Here is a 20,630-nt window from a genome sequence, read left to right on the forward strand (position 1 = left end):
ATTTTTGAAAATGGATTCTACAAAAGTATTTTTTAAAATATTATAAGTTTTTGTAAATTTGTTTTTTATAAATTAAAAGATTGAATTGTTCATTCTATAACATAAATATACATTATTGAAGATCAAAACATAGTCAAAATCACAATTTTTTCAAAAAGTTGTATCTTAAAAATGACTTTTATGAAAAACTATTTGAAATAGCTTCAAAATTAAGTGATTTTTTAAAAATTTAATATCTAAAAAAAGTTTCGATAAAATGATGAAATACCTAAAATAACATTTTAAAAATAACTATTCAAATCAAATTTTCATTTAAAGTTTTTATGAAAAGTTTTTTTATAAATTTTTTTATATTAAAATATATAACACTATAAAAATCATTTTAAAAAAAAAACAAAACAAACGGGCTCGCTGATATAATTTAAACATCAATTCCAGAAGTTTGGAGATATTATTGACACCTTACATAATCAATAATAGAATTCAATATCTAACTATTCCACACATCAAAAGTTCATTTACACTCAGAAAAGTATATCTACCTTCACTTGAATTATGCCTCTTATTTGTTCCAATCAACAAACTTGAATTGTAAAGAAACTAGCTGCGGAGAAATAACTACTGAGTCTAAAATCCCAAGAGTTTCTAACATATGTGTTCTTCAAGAATGACTATTTTTGCCAAACACATTCCATTTTCAGCAGACGAGGTACTATATTATCAAGAAATACGACAATATTGGGAAGAAAACAGTAGTTATTCAGAAATCTATTACATTTTTCAAATTTGTACACTTTTATCCATATAATTGTCTAAATCAAGGATTGTAAGTTAACTAAAACCAATTATCAGTCATTCATATACATACATGTACTCGTGCGTAGCTTCAAAGTTATTTGATCTCGTGCCTTGGCTGAGGAAGCCTTACTCAACCTATCTTGCAAAGAATGTCTTAAAGCATCTGTAGAAAATAAAACAAAGCATATGAATGCACAAATCAGCCACTTTGATCCTTGTGAATTGGAAAATATTTACCTAACTTGCTGAGATTTATTATCAATCTGTAATATAATAGATTTTCTGCTCAAAGAAATATCTCGTTGTAGATCAATGCAAATTGGAGCTTTGGTAGCTCCATTCTCACCGGTAGGTGAAAGAAAACAAACATTCATAGTCACTTTCACTTTGAATTTCACTTCATCTTTAGAATTGAGATTATAGAGTTTCAAAACCTAACTTATCAAAATTGGATGTCCAATTAAACTGTTCAAAACCACTGATTTTACCAACATCCTACCAAATTGAAATCAAAATTGACATCGCAAATATAATAAATTAGAAACTATGATGATGAAGAAATGATATGGAGACCACGGTAGGAAATAAGGTCTTTTGTTTTTAGGAAAAGTGTATGTGAGAATATTAGAGGCTTGAACAAAAACTTGATAAGTAGGAGAATTATTTATGGAAGAGAGAACTTTGTATATTTATTTTTGTACAAAAGTATAGGATTACATCTCTATTTATAATACTCAGAAATATTTAGAGAGTCCTCAACTCTAAAAATTCCACGAGTATTCTAGAAAATATTACAACCTTAAGAAATATTTAGACACTCCAAATACTACAAGAGTTTTCTAGAAACATTACCCAAAATAATCTAAATCCAAAATAACTAAACCCAAAAAGATAAATAATAAGGTTAGGCCCAAATCAAGTTTACTCTTACCAAAAGAGTTTGGGTTGATTGGCCCACAAACATCGGTGTGTATGAGCTCTAGCGGTTTTGTCGCTCTTGACGCTGATTCCTTTGAAAAGATTTTTCGGAATTGCTTCCCAATTAGACATCCTTCGCAGAGTTGATTTATGTCCCCAATTTTTTTTCCCGTTTTTATTCAACAGTTTACCTTTATTAAAAAAATGTAAAGTAATTTATGTTAAAGTTAATGGAACGGTCCAATATATAAGAAGCCATCAATTCGTCAAATCATCCAAATCATTTTAAAATATCATAATAATTTGGCGGAATCGCGTCGTTTATTGAATGAAAGTGTAAAGTTATTTTACATCGATAATACATCTCAGATTTTCTCATTTATGTTTGATATATATATTTATTAAAATGGAATTCAAAAGAAAATTTTAGTGTATAACCATGTTTATACTAACCCAATTATAAATTTTAATTTTAAACAAATCATTTATATAAAAACAATAAATTTTATTTTAAATAAAATAAATATGTTAAAATCAATTCTATAGTAATAAATCTGTTGTTTGTCTTCCAAAATAAAAACTAAACTTATAAAATTGCTGTTAAAATCGATTCATGTCACGTTGCAAAATGGTCAAACAATAAAACATGTGTAAGGAATATTAAGGTCTGTCTCATGAAGTGAAAGCAGAATAAATAATCAATTGAATATCTCAGATTCAATGTTTGCAGTAAAATTGCTGTAAAATTTTACAGTGATTGCAGTAAAATTGCATGGAATAATACTCCTACGGAATACTATTCATGGGTACTATTCAAGCACATCGTACTGTTCATCTAACTTTATGCATGCTGCATGAACAATGTTCATGAATACTATTCAAACATATGATACTATTCATCTTATTTTGTTCATACATGGTTCACATCACTATTTAATCATTATTTACTGTTTCATCACTCTTAATCATATTTGTCAATGGTGTATATGGTGTAGATGTAATTGTGAGGGTAGAAATAGCTTGTTGTTGTGTACAGGTTTTTTAAAACAATAACTCGTACCAAGGCCATAGAACCCAATCATATGTAGGGCCAAGGCCATAGAACCCAATCATATGGAGCCGAGTCTTGAATTCTGACTCATAGGTAATACCTAGGTAGATTCAATTGCAAGTTCTAAAAATAAAATTGGTGGATATCAATGGCTCTACATGGAAGAGTGAGTGGACCATCAACCTAATTAAATGCTCTAAGACACAATTTAAATCAATTTTTTTATGATTGATAAAGTGATTTTTTTTTAAATAATCAACTTTTTTAAAATTATATATCAAAATGATAATATTTTTAATTTATTTATCAAACTAACCATATTTTATGTAAAATGTGGGAGCATTATCCAACAAATCATATTTCATGTAAAATATGGGGCATTACCAAACTAACCAAATTTTATGTCAAATGTGGGAGCATGCCTCACTCCAATTGGCCCATTGATATAAAATATGGGAGCATACATCACTTCAATTGGTATATGTAGGTAAAATGTAAGAATATGTGTCACTGCAATTGGCGCATACATATAAAGTCTAGAAGCATGCATCATATAAAAAAATAAAGGAGTAGCCGTATGCATGCAACATTGCATGTGACAAATTAGTATGCATACAACACTCATAGTGGCGTTTGAGTACAACTTGATCAATGCATGTGTCATAGCAAATGACGTCTTGGTTCATTTTTTTTGAAAAATAATTATATTAACAAATATTTTGAAATTTTGGTTATTTTGATATTATTCTTGAAAAAAGTAGTTATTTAAAAAAAAACTGATACAAATTATAAAAAGTTTGTAACATCGGTGTGTATGAGCTCTAGCGGTTTTGTCGCTCTTGACGCTGATTCCTTTGGAAAGATTTTTCGGAATTGCTTCCCAATTAGACATCCTTCGCAGAGTTGATTTGGGTGGTTTATACTAGGAAAGCTTCTCACCATCTCCTTCTTTGACAAACGTTTTAGATTATCGAAGTTGAGATGTCAGAATCATAGATGTCATAGCCACGAAGAGTCAGTACAGCAAGCCTTGAGATACTTTTCCATTTCATTTTGAATGTTCAAGAGGAATATTTTATTCTTTGACAGAGGCACCTTAGCAGTCAAGTTATGTCTATAATCTCTTAAGAAAAGACTATGTTCTTTCAAGTGGATGTCATATTCTTTCTCTAATAATTGTCTCAAGCTCAAAATATTATTCTTCGTCTTAGGAACATAGTAAACATTGAATATGAATTGATGACTTCCATTTTTCAAACGTATAAGAATTTTACCTTTGACTTTGACTGGTATCTTTGAGTCATCTCCAAATGTGTCATTTCTAATTGTTGCTTCATTGATCTCTATGAACATGCTTCGATCGTCGCACATGTGGTTTCTTGCGACGGTGTTGATGTACCACTTGTTTTTTTCTCTTCAACTTGGTTTTGGCAGGCAGGCATCAAAGTTTATTCTTCTCCACCTTTTTCTTCTACAAAGTTAGCTTTCTCCACAACCTTCTTCGAGAATCTACACTCTGATGCATAATGACCAATCTTGTTATAGTGAAGCACTTGATCATTAATATAACGAAAATTTTCCCGGTTATGTAGATCTGTGTGAGTTGGATTTGGGAGGATGAAATCTTGTAACGCATTATTTGCAATAATTAGATTAAACTTACCGTCTCTCCTTCGTTTTACCAATTTCATGCTCCTCGTCATGTCAATGTTAGAAACATCATTGCCCTTAATAACTTCAAAGGACCCAATAATTACGAATCAAAATCAAAGATGTGAGAACCCTTGATCATCAAGCTTTAAGACATCAGTCTATTTTTTGAACCAGTAATCTAAGTTGTCTCTATCGTAAATGATAAATCATTTTATTAAAAATATTTGTTCTAAATTATAAATTCCTTTACAATTTCAAAACAACATTAATGATTTTCTTTTAATATAACATCTTTCATTTATTATTATCTTTTCTTAGAAATTTTAAAAAAAAATATATATATATATATATATATATATATATATATATATATATATATATATATATATATATATATATATATATATATATATATATATATATATATATATATATATATATATATATATAACTGCTTTTTTTCTCAAATAACTCATTTGTTATTTTCCTTTCCATCTATCATTTTCTCCTACCAACATGGCACTCCAACTACCATTTTCATATAACATGATTCTTCAACATTAAATCAACACTCAAGGATTTCTCAACCTTATGAACGCATATTCATAACAACAACAACAACCATGTTCAATCACAACAACACCATATTCATAGAAAACATGGTTAACTCATGACTCATGGAATATTTCATGAATAACTTAGAATGTTTATCATGTTATCATGGATTCACTCACTATTTTATGATTCAAGACAACAACACCAAACCATAGTCTTCTATCTAAATGAGAAGCCTACTTTATAAAAGGAACTAACTAAATGATGAAATAGAGATGAAGTTGATGATGATCATGATGACAATGATTTGGTTTCAGGGTTGATGTTTCCACTTCTTCTTCAAGTTTCCTCTTCTTTCTTTCTCTTCTCCTTTTCTCTACTTTTTCCATTCTTATCCATTTCTTCTTTCTTTTCCAATCACCACCAAACAATATACATACATAATATATAATTATAACATATAATATCAAGTAGTAATAAAAATATTTCAATTGATATTTTATCTTCCAATACCAATTGACCATTTATTATTGTTACCAAAAATATCATCTCTTGTACTTATCAATAATGGTCCTTCTCTATTAATAAGGATTGATCTCTTCAGGGCCCCGTGATTATCCTATTGTTTCTAACTGACAACATTTAGAGCACATTAGAGCTCCAATTGTTCCAATTAACAAACGATAATATAGGAACTCAATTGTTCTCCACTGATAACTAATTCAGTATTTAAGGAAATATGAGATATTAAAATATTATATATATATATATATATATATATATATATATATATATATATATATATATATATATATATATATTATATATATATATATATATATATATATATATATATATATATATATATATATAAGGTTATAATTTAATTATTTTTTATGTTAAAATTAAGTAATTTAATTATTTATTTTAGAAAAGGAGAAAGGTTAGGTGCAGTTCCAATGGTAGTGTCGTACATTTATTTATTAAAATATTGAACATTAACTCCACGTATTATATTATGAATGGAGAATCTCAATATATAAGCAATTTTACGTAAGTTTCGTTCTTTAAAAAAATACTAATCTAAGAGTTCGAATATCATTATCCATCTGTTCTTCATTCTATATTTTTTGACACATTGTAAATTTATACTCCCTCTATCCCAAATTATAAATCATTTTTACAAAAATATTTGTCCCAAATTATAAGTTCCTTTACAATTCCAATACAACATTAATGACTTTTTCCGAACATAACATCTATCATTTATTACTATTTCTTTCTACAAATTCTTGGAAACATATATATATATATATATATATATATATATATATATATATATATATATATATATATATATATATATATATATATATATATATATATATATATATATATATATATATATATAAAAGGTTCTAAATTTAAGTCTTTTTACTTCTATTTTTGTAATTTAATTGTTTATTTGAAAAAAAGGATAAAAGTTAGGTGCAGTTTCAATGGTCTACTAGTGTTTTGTTTTCATTTATAAGATAACAGGTGTCCAAAACTTAATATCACGCTTAGATCCTCCACCAAAATATGAGCTTTTCGTACATTTATTTATTAAAAAAAGGAACATTAACTCCACGTATTATATTATGAATGGAGAATCTCAGTATATAAGCAATTTCATGTAAGTCTAGTTCTTTAAAAAAATGTTAATCTAAGATTCGAATCTCATTCACCATCTGTTCGTCGTTCTATCTTTTTTTTGACGTTATAAATTTAAGTATTTTTATTTCTATTTTTGTAATTTAATTGTTTATTTAATATATATATATATATATATATATATATATATATATATATATATATATATATATATATATATATATATATATATATATATATATATATATATATATATTCGTTAATGTTATATTATGAATGGAGAATCTCTGTATATAAACAATTTTATGTAAGTTAAGTTCTTTAAAAAATGCTAATCTTAGAGATCAAGTCTCATTCACCATATGTTCTTCATTCTTTGTTTTTTTGACACATTGTAAACTTATATTCCCTCTATCACAAATTATAAATCATTTTGTCAAAAATTATTGTCCCAAATTATAAGTCCCTTTACAATTTGATTAAGTGACTTAGTAAGTCTATGGCAATCGTGACTGCAAGTGTATAGTCGTAACATGTAATTTTAAAGATTATCGAACCCACAAGGACTAATAATCGAACGTATTGTTATCTAATGTTACTATGTAAATCTAAGGCTGATGATTGTTTTAAGATTGGAGGGATGAAGAGAAATAACTATAACGTAAACATAATATTAATAAAGATATTTGATAAAGGGATATCGGTATGTAACACATCAAATGCCGAGGATTCGATAGATAGTTGGTGTATTCTTATTGGTCAAAATATTCTTCCGTAAAAATTATTTATAAAAAGGACTTAGTCTCACACTCTCATTTTATTGACTCTGACCATACTCTTAAACCAAAATGGTTGGCTCTCGTGGTCTCATTTTGAATTTAAAAGTAATTTTTCAATATGAATAAAGTCTAATTAATCCTAAAACGCTCTCGTTGTGTTTAGAATTAATTCCTAGTTTCAACTATCTGGTTAAAATCTCAAACTTTCGTTCTTATTGACCGTAACCTTTGTTCGTTTTATATTCTCGTACGAAAAACAGTTTTGAATAAAACAAGAAACTAAAACAGGAAGAATACATTTTATAAAAGCCAACACCAATTATTAACGAATCCCGTCGTTTCTACGGTCTTTACATATTGATACCTAACGGTTTAGTCGGACATGGTTCCGGTAACAGACATGGTATTCAAAAAATCAAACATACAATAAGGCATAAATAAGTAAAATGGCAATTAAAATAAAACCTAGAATATAAATCGAGAACTTGCAATAAATCTTGATTCTTCAAATTAAATAATGGCGGCAAGCTTTGGCAATCGAGTACACCGTTACAATCGAATTCAAATGCATAAACAATAAGTTGCAATAGTCCCCGATATGGAGAATCTATTGCTTTTACAAAGTAAGAAACTGCCTAAGAAAACTAACCAAAAAATTATGACTCAAAAAGTGCACACTAAAAAGAGAGCCGACCCTCCTTTATATACTTTCCACTTCCCTATATTGTAGCATTTGTTGGTTGAAAAGGTGAGTGGAAGTCATGGCTAAGATTGTGGAGGTCATGGCTAAAAAGGTGGAGAGAAAGTAGGGGACACCGGGTTGTGGCGGTTGCACAACCCTAGTTTGATCCCCATGGCGAGCGCCACCTTTTAAGGGATGGGCACCACCACTTCCTTGCTTTGTGGCGGGCACCACCACTCCCTTTAGGTCATGTGGCGGGTGCCACACATCCAAGTGGTGGGCGTCACATGCCCATTTGGTTTGGTGGGCCCATGCTCTCTATTTTTCTCCATTTTCTTCTCTTTTTCTTTCCTTTTTTCTATTTTCCACTTTGCTTGCTTTTTGCATCTTTTATTCGATAAATACCTACAATAAACATAAAATAATGTGTAATAATAAGTGTTAATCAAGTAAAAAGAAATGCATATGAAGCCAAATATACGATACGTTTTCACGTTATCAAACTCCCACATACTTAAACCTTTGCTTGTCCTCAAGCAAATGCTGCGTATATGAATAAAAAGTTTAGTAATATCTTTGCAGCATAAAGTATTAAGACTCGTAAAGACACAGTTGCATTCGGATACTCATTCTAGTCTATAAAATCTACTTTGGTCAAAAATTGCATCAACAGGTACTCTCTTCCACACTAAGGGTATTGTTGGAACACATAGTCACAATAGTGAAACCGTAAGTCTCCCTCCTATACAAACCAATTTGAATCATGTCGTCATGCCTAAGCCTATCTTACCAATCCTTCTCATTATCCTTTTTCATTCTGGCACAATCACATTAAGCCCGTTATCCTTTCACATTCATAGCAAGATAATCTATTAGTGACTATGATCTCATCATTATTTGTTTCTTTTTCGCACTTTGGCTTAAATAACAGTAAAGATGGTTATACCATTGGGCTAAATGACCGGGTGAGGGTCACCTAACTTAGAAGGGACAACATTTTCATACATTTCATAATTTTTTCTTTTTTTAAGCCTGAGATCATACACTTATTTGCATCGACTTCTTGCATAGTGTGTGCTTAGGATGGTGCTGACTGCTAGATAAACTACTTAAGGAATATTAAAGGATAGAATTTAAGGCTATGGCATGACAAGTACTCAAATCGATCTTATACTTAGTAGATTTAAGGTATTAAAACGATACCGATCTTGTAAAGTTTTTCCAAATCTCTATAATTCAACCTCAGTTTTATTTATAGGTTAGAATTTTTTTCAAAAGATGTATTGTATCTATAAGTCTAGATTTTTGCAAAAAAAATTGTATGGCTTAAGAAAATGGGTGAATTAGTAAATAACGGAAGCCACACATAAAGACTCGACAACACATTGGTATTTGACTCGACTGACACTTAACAAAAATAAAATAACAAAAGTAAATAACAATAGTTTAACTCTACCTAGAAAGCGATAAATAAAAGCGGTAAAGCTTCCTCCCCCATACTTAAACCTTCCATTATCCCCAATGCAATGAAATAAGATAGGAAAGAAAGGTAGAACTTGGGTAGCCTGCTATTGGCGCCTTCTGTCACGTGTACATGCACGTGCACTGTTTCCTGGCTGGTGAGGTGGCGTATAGTCTTGTAGATCTTCCACACGCACTGTCAATGTTGCCATTTCATCTATAAAGCCATACATGTTCTGTTCGGTTCTGAAAGCGTAGCCGTACTGATCATGCTGCATCTGGCGAAGTATTTGCAACATTTCTGTTTGTTAAGCTTCCATGTTTTGGATTTGTAGGTCGTGCTGAGCGTCTGATTCGCTACGCTGCATCAGTTAAACATAGATCTCATCAAGAGTGGCTGGTGCCACATTTCTTCTTCTGGGTCTTTGGCTGGAGGATGTACCTGTAACATTTTCAGATGCCATGTGTGTGGTGTATGGGTCAGTAGCGGGAGCAGCTTGATCCGGAATATAATCCTCGTCGGTGTCCCCTCCAGCAACTACATTCTCAGGAATATGCGTGGGGACTAGATCATTAATATAAAGAAAATTTTTCCGGTTATGCAGATCTGTGTGAGTTGGATTTGGGAGGATGAAATCTTGTAACACATTATTTGCAATAATTAGATTAAACTTGCCGTCTCTCCTTCGTTTTACCAATTTCATGCTCGTCGCCATGTCAATGTCAATGGCATGATGCGGGAGCGGGGTTAGTTGGGAGAATTTTTCTTCGAGTCCTAGGACTCTGGCTATGGAGGTTATTAAACCTCCAAAAATAATTGGCCCTCTCTTCATATTGACAATGGCCTGCATGTGAGAGAACATAAAAGGGACGATATTCACCTTTTGTGGCAGAAAACTGGCGAACAAATAAAATAGTTCTTTTTCGTTCATCTTGTTAGAGTTTTCTCGGCCAAAAATGGTGGATGCTAATATTTGGCGGAAATATCAAATAGACGGGTTGTGAATTAAGGTGGCTCTGTTTCCCTCAAAACTATGGGTTACTGTACCCGTTATTGCCATCCAAAATGGTTGAAAGGCACGTTGCCAACCCTCAGTATCTATGACCTCACTTACTACGTCGTCCCCATGGGGAAATTGTAGCAGGTCCGCTAGTTGGGAAAATGTAAAGGCATATTCGATGTTGAACAAACGAAACTGGACAGTCCCACGTGAACAGTTTGTGTTGGGTGTTGGAAATTAACGAACTTAGAAATTCTAGTGTTAAATGACCATAGACAGGGCCCTTAAGAGATAGGAAATAATTTAAATTTAAAGTGTCTAGCATATAGTTAACACTATCTAAAATTCCTAAGGTAAATAAGTAGGGTTCATCGGCATACCTTGTTGATTCGATTTTTCTGGCACTTAGAGTCGTGTACGTCTCTTCCTGCAATTCACATGGTTCGCCGTTTCTGAACACTATTTCGTATTCCCTCATCTGTGCCATGATGAATTTTACACTTTTTGTGTAATATAGTGAGAATATAGCAAGAGAAGGGATAATTATGCTTATGAGAGGTGTGGTTTTGTGAGATTATGTTGGTGGTTTATATAGAGATGGTTGTGGTTGGGAATTGATGAATGAAATAAATTTTATTTATGGTCTTCAATGCCGTGGTCAAAGGATGTGAGAGTGGTGGAAGAGTTTTAATAGAGTATCCAACATGTAAGGAACATGGCATTGAAAAGGGATCATGTGACATTAGTACAACATAGTGCATGTGAAAGGTAATGTAGTGGCGGGTGCCACTTTTTATGCGTGTGGCGGGCGCCACTAGGGACTTGTGGCGGGCACCACAGTCTTCACATGGGCGTCACAGCCTGTGTGTGGCAGGAGCCACATGCAGTGTTGTTTGTTCCCATGTGTGAACCTCTTTATGATTTTGACCATAATTTATCCATTTGAATTTTTTATTGACCCATATTAAAGTGGTTGTATAATTAGGTAGAAGAAAACCAACATAATATCTAAGTAGGAATGAGAAACAAGATATGGTAAAATGATATTGAAACGTAAAAATGAAAAATAAAAGAATGAGGTAGATAGGAAAAGATGATATAATTCGTCTACTGGAATAAAAATAAATCAAGTAAATAAAAATTCCCAATGTAAAAAAAAACAATAAAATTCCAAACAAGAAAATAAAATAAATGTCAGTAAATCGGTAATGTTCTAATAAATTAGTCATTACGGCGACTGCTGGTAGGAGGAGCGAACGAGTAGAAGTGTTGGTAGATGTGATCCAGGTTCTCAGTCAATACATTCATAAAGTCGTGGGATTCCACACGCAAAGTGCTCAACTCGCCTCTCAGGTTGGCGACGTCTGTCTCGACAGCTTCGATACCGGCAGCATGATCGGTAAGAGGTGCAGTAGGTATAGCTGGGATGTGTGATCCAGCGTCAGAGAGAAAAGTATCATAGTGGTCATAGATTTGGAGTGTCTCTGGAGGAGAAGGAGGTGCATCTGGTGGTCCATTTAAATCATAGAGCCAGTTGTTCCTATCATGTACACCCGTCCTATGATCTGGCAGGGTAAACAGGTGTACTACTTGGCGGTTAATTAGAAATTCAAACACATCCGGGCCTAGGTTCCTAATGATACCGGTGTTGAAACAGAATCCGATACTCATTGGTCGTATCCCACCTAAAGGGTTGAGCCTGGTAAGTGGATGTCTCAGTCCGATGGCATTTGCTATCATGGTCACTAAGCCTCCCACTAAGATTGATCAATGGTTTTCCTGTGCTATACGGTCCAAATTAGATATCATGAATGTAGCGGCGTTAACAGGTCGGGCCTGTGATACACAATACATTATAAAGAGTTCTTCTTTGGACACAGAGGTTCTGTTCTGTTCCTTTCCAAATAAAGTGTGAGCTAGGATCTTATGAAAGTAATGAATTGTAGGGTTATGGATGTTCTCATAATGCATAAGATTCGGCTCGGGATGGTCGTTTCCTGTGATGCTACCCCAAAAGTAATCTAATTCAAGGTCTACAAGCCTGTCTTCCTGGGTAATGGTAAAGGTATCAGAACCATTAGGGCATCCTAGGAGTTCAACTATTTCTCTATGGGTGTAGCGGTAGTCATTATCGAACAACCTAAAGGTAATGAGGCCTTTGCTAAATCCCATACCATGGTTTGGCAGGTAAACTAGGGAGCTTAGGAATTCTAAAGTCAACCTACTATAGGAACTAAATTTTCTTTTGATAGCTAAGGTGTCCCAGCCTAGTTGGTTAATTAGGAACATAACATTGTCTCTTATACCTAATTTGGTCATAGTACGTCCATCTGGGTATATGGTTAGTGCCATGTCTCTCTGAGCTAGAGCCTCAAAACGTCTCTTTTGACCTCTGCCTCTAAAGACTATATCCATGTAATCTACTTGTTGCATTGTGATGGTCAGTAGCTAGATACAATTAAGTAGATAACAACATTAAGTTAGTAATGGTCAATAATAAGGAAAGATACCAATTGACTTTATGAAAATAAGAAAGAAAGAAAAATGAAAAATAAGCAATAGTAATAATCAGAAATTTAGATAATTGAATTAATAGTTAAAAATAGAGTGTGGGTTGTCTCCCACCAAGCGCTCTGTTTATTGTCGTAAGCTCGACAAAAATAGAATAGATGTTAATCTGGTAAATGAGCGGGCGGCTCTACAAGCTTTAGATTTGCGATGAAATAACTGTTATCAATGATGTGGTAATGTTTCAAACGCTTCCCGTTTACTGTAAATGGTTCGCTCGTTTTTCCCTTTATCTCTATCGCTCCATTTGGAAAGATGTTGGTAATTTCGAAGGGACCCGACCACCTAGAACGATGTTTTTCGGGAAAAAGTTTGAGGAGGGAGTTAAACAGAAGTACTTTGTCACCTTCCTTAAACTCTTTCCTTGGTATGCGATTGTCGTGCCATTTCTTAGTTCTTTCTTTATAGATCCGGGAATTCTCATACCATCTAGTCTAAGTTCTTCTAGTTCATGGATATCTAATATTCTTTTTTCGCTTGTGGCAGTATAATTGAGATTAAGGGTCTTAATGGCCCAATATGCTTTATGTTCTAATTCTACCGGCAAATGACATGATTTTCCATAGACTAGTTTAAAAGGTGTGGTTCCTATTCGGGTCTTATAAGCTGTCCTATATGCCCACAGGGCTTCGTCTAATTTTGAGGACCAATCTTTCCTAGAGGTGGCAAGCGTCTTTTCTAAGATTTGTTTGATTTCTAGGTTCAAGACCTCTACTTGCCCACTCGTTTGTGGGTGATAGGGTGTTGCTATGCGGTGCCGGACTCCATATTTCAGTAATAGCTTTTCAAAAATCTTTGAAATGAAATGGGAGCCACCACCATTGATGACCAGTCTCAGCACGCTGAACTTAGGGAAGATTATGCGCTTAAAGAGTGTAATTACAACTCATGTGTCATTCGTTGGAGAGGATATAGCCTTGATCCATTTTGATAGGTAATCGACCGCAACAAAGATATACTTGTTACCAAAAGAAGATGGGAATGATCCCATAAAGTCGATTCCCCAAACATCAAAGACTTCTACTTCAAAAATGCCTTTAACTGGCATTTCATCGCGTCTAGATATGTTGTCAGTGCGTTGACACCGGTCGCAATTGATGATCGTGATGTGGATATCTTTCCACAGAGTGGGCCAAAAGAGGCCGGCTTGCAAGATCTTAGCGCAAGTCTTCGAGGTGCTTGCATGTCCTCCATAGGGATCAGAATGACAGTGGGATATTATGTTTTCTACCTCATCTTCGGGGACACATCGAAGGAAAATACCGTTGGCGCCTCTCTTGAAAAGAAGAGGCTCATCCCAATAGTAATGTTTAAGATCATGGAAGAATTATTTCTTTTGTTGGTAAGTCAAGTATGGTAGAAGCACCCGAGTTGTTAAGTAGTTGACGAAATCAGCGTACCATGGCAGTGTGGTTTTAGTGTAAATTGCTTCCACTACCTCGTTTGTTTTGGTACCCTTATAGGTTAATGCACATTTAGCTGTATTGCTTTCCAGTTGGGCTACGAGTCTTTCTTAAGGGAAATCATCGTTTATATGAACTCGTTCAGGTTCAATACCTCCCATTCCTGACAAGTGATCGGGCACGACGTTTTTAGTGCCCCTCTTATCCTTTATTTCTAGGTCAAACTCTTGTAATAGTAAGATCCACCTTAGGAGTCTTGATTTGGCATCCTTTTTATTTAACAGGTACCTAATTGCAGTATGGTCGGTATAGACAATTATCTTTGCTCCTACTAGGTAGGAACGAAATTTATCCAAAGCGAACACTACGGCTAGAAGTTCCTTTCCTATGGTGGCGTAGTTCATATGTGCAGGGTCTAAGGTTCTACTTGCATAATATATTGCATGAAGTTTCTTATCCCTTCTTTGTCCTAAGACTGAGCCTACATCATAGTCACTAGCGCCACACATGGTTTCAAAGGGTTATCTCCAATCGGGTGGTTCCGTGATAGGTGCGGTGATAAGAGATGTTTTCAGTTGTTCAAACGCCACTAGGCATTTGTCATCAAAGATGAATTCGGCATCTTTCATCAATAAGCCAGTCAGTGGTTTGGTTATTTTTTAGAAATATTTAATGAATCACCGGTAGAAATCGGCGTGTCCTAAGAAGCTTCATATTTCTCTTACGGTTTTCGGAGGCTGAAGGTTTTCTATAACTTCTATTTTAGCCTTGTCGACTTCAATCCCCTTATCGGATAATATGTGTCCGAGCACGATCCCTTGTTGGACCATCAAATGGCATTTTTCCCAGTTTAGCACAAGGTTCACTTTTACGCATCTTTTAAGTACCATTTCAAGATTCGATAAACAACCTTCAAAGCTCTGTCCGCATACAGAGAAATCTTCCATGAAGACTTCCATGATGTCATCTGTAAAATCAGCAAAAATTGACATCATGCATCTTTGGAATGTTGCGGGAGCGTTACACAGTCCGAACAACATTCGTCGGTAGGAGAATGTACCATAGGGACATCTGAAGGTCATTTTCTCTTGGTCGCCAGAATGAATAGGAATTTGGAAAAATCCTGAATAACCGTGTAAGTAGCAGAAGTGAGAATGCTTAGCCAATCGTTCAAGCATTTGATCGATAAACGGTAAAGGAAAATGATCCTTCCGAGTGGCTTTATTTAATTTTCTATAATCAATGCACATTCTACTTCCAATAACCACTCTTTGTGCTATAGATTCGCCTTTTTCATTATTAACAACTATGACGCCTCCCTTCTTCGGTAAGACATGTACTGAGTAGATAATTCTTCCTTCAAACATCTTTTGCACTTCTTTCTTTACTACATCACACATAATGGGATTTATCCTTCTTTGATGTTCTCTAGAGGTCTTACTGTCTTCCTCTAGCATTATGCGATGCATGCATATGGAAGGGCTTATTCCTTTTAGATCTAAGATATTGTAGCCTAAAGTAGTTGAATATTTTCTTAAAACGTGTAGAAGCTTTTTCGGTTTCTATCTGCCCTAAGTCTGCATTGACTATTACAGGTCGCTCGAGTTCAGTGTCTAGGAATTCGTACCTTAGATTTTTGGGTAGCGTCTTAAGTTCTAGGGCTGGTTTCTTTGGGCAAGGCATATGATCAGACGTTAGTGCTAGGCATTAGCTTAGGCTGTCATCTTGGTATTCCTCACTCCAATTTTCATCTTCAAAAGTAGGAGGCCTTGGAATTTTCAGTATTTCGGAGTATGATGTTTGTTCATTCTCCATTTCTCTTATACATTCGTCGATGACATCTAGTAGACAACAAGTATCGTCTATAGTTGGTGCCTTTAAGAATTGCGTCAAAATGAATTTGACTTTTTCCTCACCAACTTCAAAGGTTAGCGTGCCTTTATTAAGATATATAATGGCTCCGAAAGTAGCTAGGAATGGTCTTCCTAATATGATAGGGATGTTGGAATCCTCTTTTATATCCATGATTATAAAATCAGTAGGAATATAGAATTGTCCTATGCGTACCTGAACACTCTCTAACATACCTACAGGAAATTTAACAAAACGATCTGCAAGTTGTACGGACATCCTCGTAGGTTTTACTTCTCCCATTTTGAGCCTTTCGCATATGGACAAAGGCATTAAGCTAATATTGGCTCCTAAGTCGCATAGTTCTTTGTCTATGACAAACTTTCCAATTGCACAGAGTATGGAGAAACTACATGGGTCTTTCAGCTTATGAGGCATATTGTTTTGTATTATGGCGCTACATTGAGCAGTAAGTGTAACGGTTTCGTTATCCTTTATCTTCTTCTTGTTAGATAAGATTTCTTTGAGAAACTTAGAATATGAGGGCATTTGAGTGATGGCTTCTGTAAAGGGTATTGTGATATTCAATTGTTTTAGAAGCTCTACGAATTTTTTAAATTGCCCTACACTTTTAGATTTAACAAGTCTTTAAGGATAAGGGATAGGGGGTTTATACGGTGGTGGAGGCACATAAGGTTCTTCTTTCTCTACGGCCTCTTCATTTTTATCTTCCTCTTGATCGTCTTCCTTCTCAGGTACCTTACCAGGGTCTTGGTGCATGGATGGGTTTTGAATTCTAGGGTTGGTTGGTCCGTCTAGTTTTGTCCCACTTCATAGTATAATAGCATTTGCATGACCTTTCGGGTTTCGTTGCGGTTGTCCAGGAAATGTGCCTGCAGGAGTAGCAGTAGGTGCTTGTTGTTGAGCCACTTGCGAGATTTGTGTTTTCAACATTTTGTTATGGGTGGCTAATGCGTCTACCTAGTTTTCTAACTGCTTAATTTGCTCACTAGTGTGTATGTTTTTATTTAGGAAGTCCTTATATGTTTGGGCTTGGGTAGCTATGAAGTTTTCCATCATTATTTCTAGGTTTGACTTCCTAGGAGCATTTTGAGTATTTGTGGCAGTTTTATGATATCTTGGTGGTACAACAGCTGCTAGGTTAGGTGCATACAATGCATTATTATTTTTGTACGAAAAGTTAGGATGGTTCTTCCAACCTGGGTTATAGGTGTTTGAGTAAGGGTTTCCTTGAGCATAGTTTACCTGGTCTGTAGAGGTTCCTGTCAAGAGTTGACATTCTGGGGAAGCATGCCCTGGAACTCCGCATATCTCGTAGTTTGGTGTTGTGGCAGCCACGGTGGCTATGGGTGTTATGGTCAAGTTGTCTATCTTTGGAGTAAGAGTGTCTTCCTTGGCGTTGACATGGTCAAAACTGCTTAATTTGTACATACCGCCTTTCGTTGGAGGTTTATTTACATAGGTTCTTTGGCTTCCCCACTGGTAATGATTATGGGCCATACTTTCGATAAGTTGATAGGCCTCATTGTAGGCTTTATCCACCAGTGTGCCACCTGCGGTGGCGTCTATCGTAAATCTTGTGTTATACAAGAGATCATTGTAAAAAGTATAGATGATCAACCATTCTTCTAGGAGGTGATGTGGACAAAGCCTCATCATGTCTTTGTATCTCTCCCAAGCTTCAAAAAATGATAAATTATCTTTTTGTTTAAACCCATTTATTTGGGCTCTTAGCATAGCCGTCTTACTAGGTGGGAAATATCGTGCTATGAAAACTTTCTTCAACTCATTCCACGTAGTGACAGAGTTGGATGGTAGAGACTGGAGCCAAGCTCTAGCTCTATCTCTTAATGAGAATGGGAAAAGACGTAGTCTTATAGCTTCGGGGCTGACACCGTTTCCTTTCACTATGTCTGCGTATTGTGATCACACCGAATTACACCATGTTTTTGACTCGGATTTCACATGTTTATTAGGACTTTATTATCATTTTGTTTGTATTATGCTCTCTTTTCTCTTGTTTTCAGATATTTAGCACTTTCGGACTCTTTTAGAAGAAACGAAGCAAAAAGACCTAAAATTAGGGTTTTTCGGCGAAATTACACACATGGCGGCCACTATAGGGGAAACCATGAGTCATCAGCCCTCAACTAGGAGGTAACCGCCACGTTCCTATGATCCACCACATTTACACACATGGCGGGCTCCATGAAGGGAGGCGGGCGCAACCTTTGTAAATCACGTTCCCACTAAGTCCCACTAAGGAGAAGTTGAAGGGCACCGTGGTCTTTACAAACTGCTGAAAATCTCTATAAATAGCTTATTCCATTTCGTTTTCTAATCACACAACTTAGTTTTACAACACTAAGCATATATTTATCATTTGTAATAGCGATAATCCGTCACATCGGGGGGTTATTGCACATTTGTGACATTGAGTTGGGTCACTTCGAGTTGTTGTCGTCTTTACCTTCAGGAGTAGGAGGTTTATTTTTGTACCAGAATCGAAGCCTCCGTTTGGAGCAGGTTCTTATTTATTGCCTCATAAGTAGGTCTATTTAGACAATCGAAACATCACTTAACTGACGTGAATTACATTCAACCTGTCTTTACCTGCATTTATTTACCATTATTTTGCAAACCTAATATCTCTTTTATACTGCCTTAGATAAACACTGTAACGATAGTAATCGATAAATTGACGATTGGTCTTTGTGGGATCGATATTCTTTTATATTACTTTGATGTTATTCGTGCACTTGCGAATCACAGCGATCAAGTTTTTGGCGCCATTGCCGGGGACCAACTTCGTCAAATTTCGTACCCTGTTGTTACACCGTATACACTAAGGCATTATTAGCCGGTAAATGCGAAGAACCCGTAGTACTGGAAATTTAGTAGATCCTTTAGCGGAACCCGAACGTTATACTCGTACACGCCTCTTACTCATCCGAATTAAGAAAGTTATGGCCGAGAATCGCGATAGGCGACCTCTTAAGGAATTTGCCCAACCCTCTGATGAGGAACCTAGTTCGAGTATAGTAAACACCCTTATACCTGCTAATAATTTCGAACTAAAATCGTCTTTGTTGCAATTAGTGCAACAAAACCAATATGCGGGTCTCGCTACCGAGAACCCGAATCAACATTAAAAGTTTTTATCCAACTAGCCGACACCTTTAAATCTAACGGCGCTTCACCCAATGCGATCTGTTTAAGATTATTTCCTTTCTCCCTCAAGGATAGAGCACATTAATGGCTAGATTCACTTCCTGCTAATTCAATAACTACCTGGGAAGACCTTAGGAGAGTATTCCTTGCTAGATATTTCCCCCTAGTAAGACTGTTGTTCTTCGAAACCAAATAACTAGATTTGCTCAAAACCAAGGAGAATCGCTTTTCGAAGCTTGGGAGAGATATAAAGAGTTATTAAGAGTCTGCCCACACCATGGCCTAGAACAATGGCTGATCGTTCATACCTTCTAAAATGGACTCCATTATAACACCAAGATGAGTATCGACGCTGCCGCAGGCGGTGCGCTGATGAACAAACCTTATCTGGAAGCTTGTGACCTAATTGAGGATATGGCCCAAAACCATTATCAATAGGGAACTGAACGAGCATCAATAGAGAAAAAGGAGACCCAAGGTGGAATACATGAGGTGAGCTCTCTAGACATGATGCAGGCGAAAATGGACGCTTTAGCCCTTAGGATTGAACATATGTCTACAAACACTAACACCGTAGCAGTAGTCCACACAGAGTGCGAACTCTATGGATCTAAAGGACACGAATCTGCGGAGTGTAACCTTTTGAACGAACTAAATACTGACCAAGTGAATTACGCCCAAGGTAACCCATTTTCAAACACTTACAACCCTGGATGGAAGAATCATCCAAATTTCTCCTATAAAAACCAGAACCCTATCCAAAATAATGCACCTCATAGACTGCAATGTTATCAAGCCCAAAAACCAAATCAACCTATGCAAGCTGTGCCCCAGAAGTCTAACCTTGAGAAGATCATGGAAAGCTTTATATCGGGCCAGACTCAGCAGAATAAAGAATTCCTAAACCAAAACATTCACGTAAGCAAGCTTATAACGCAATTAGGAACCAAGGTTGATCAGATAATCGCTCATAACAAGATGCTTGAAACCCATATCTCACAGGTAGCACAAAACCAAGCCCCACAAACTACACCTGGAGGCCAATTTCCTGGACAACCTCAACCA

General features: G+C 35.1%; 2 non-coding genes across 2 annotated transcripts; one reads left to right on the forward strand and one right to left on the reverse strand.

Annotated features, from left to right (window-relative positions):
* Positions 1–18,024: 18,024 nt before the first annotated feature.
* Positions 18,025–18,131, forward strand: LOC127124252 (small nucleolar RNA R71). Its single transcript, XR_007803870.1, has one exon. It is a non-coding gene; the product is annotated as a small nucleolar RNA R71 (small nucleolar RNA).
* Positions 18,132–19,742: 1,611 nt separating this feature from the next.
* LOC127124910 (small nucleolar RNA R71) lies at positions 19,743–19,849 on the reverse strand. The gene has a single exon (XR_007804386.1). It is a non-coding gene; the product is annotated as a small nucleolar RNA R71 (small nucleolar RNA).
* Between the last annotated feature and the right edge of the window lie 781 nt (positions 19,850–20,630).

Source organism: Lathyrus oleraceus, chromosome 2, assembly GCF_024323335.1.
Source record: "Lathyrus oleraceus cultivar Zhongwan6 chromosome 2, CAAS_Psat_ZW6_1.0, whole genome shotgun sequence".
Taxonomy (NCBI): Eukaryota; Viridiplantae; Streptophyta; class Magnoliopsida; order Fabales; family Fabaceae; genus Lathyrus; species Lathyrus oleraceus.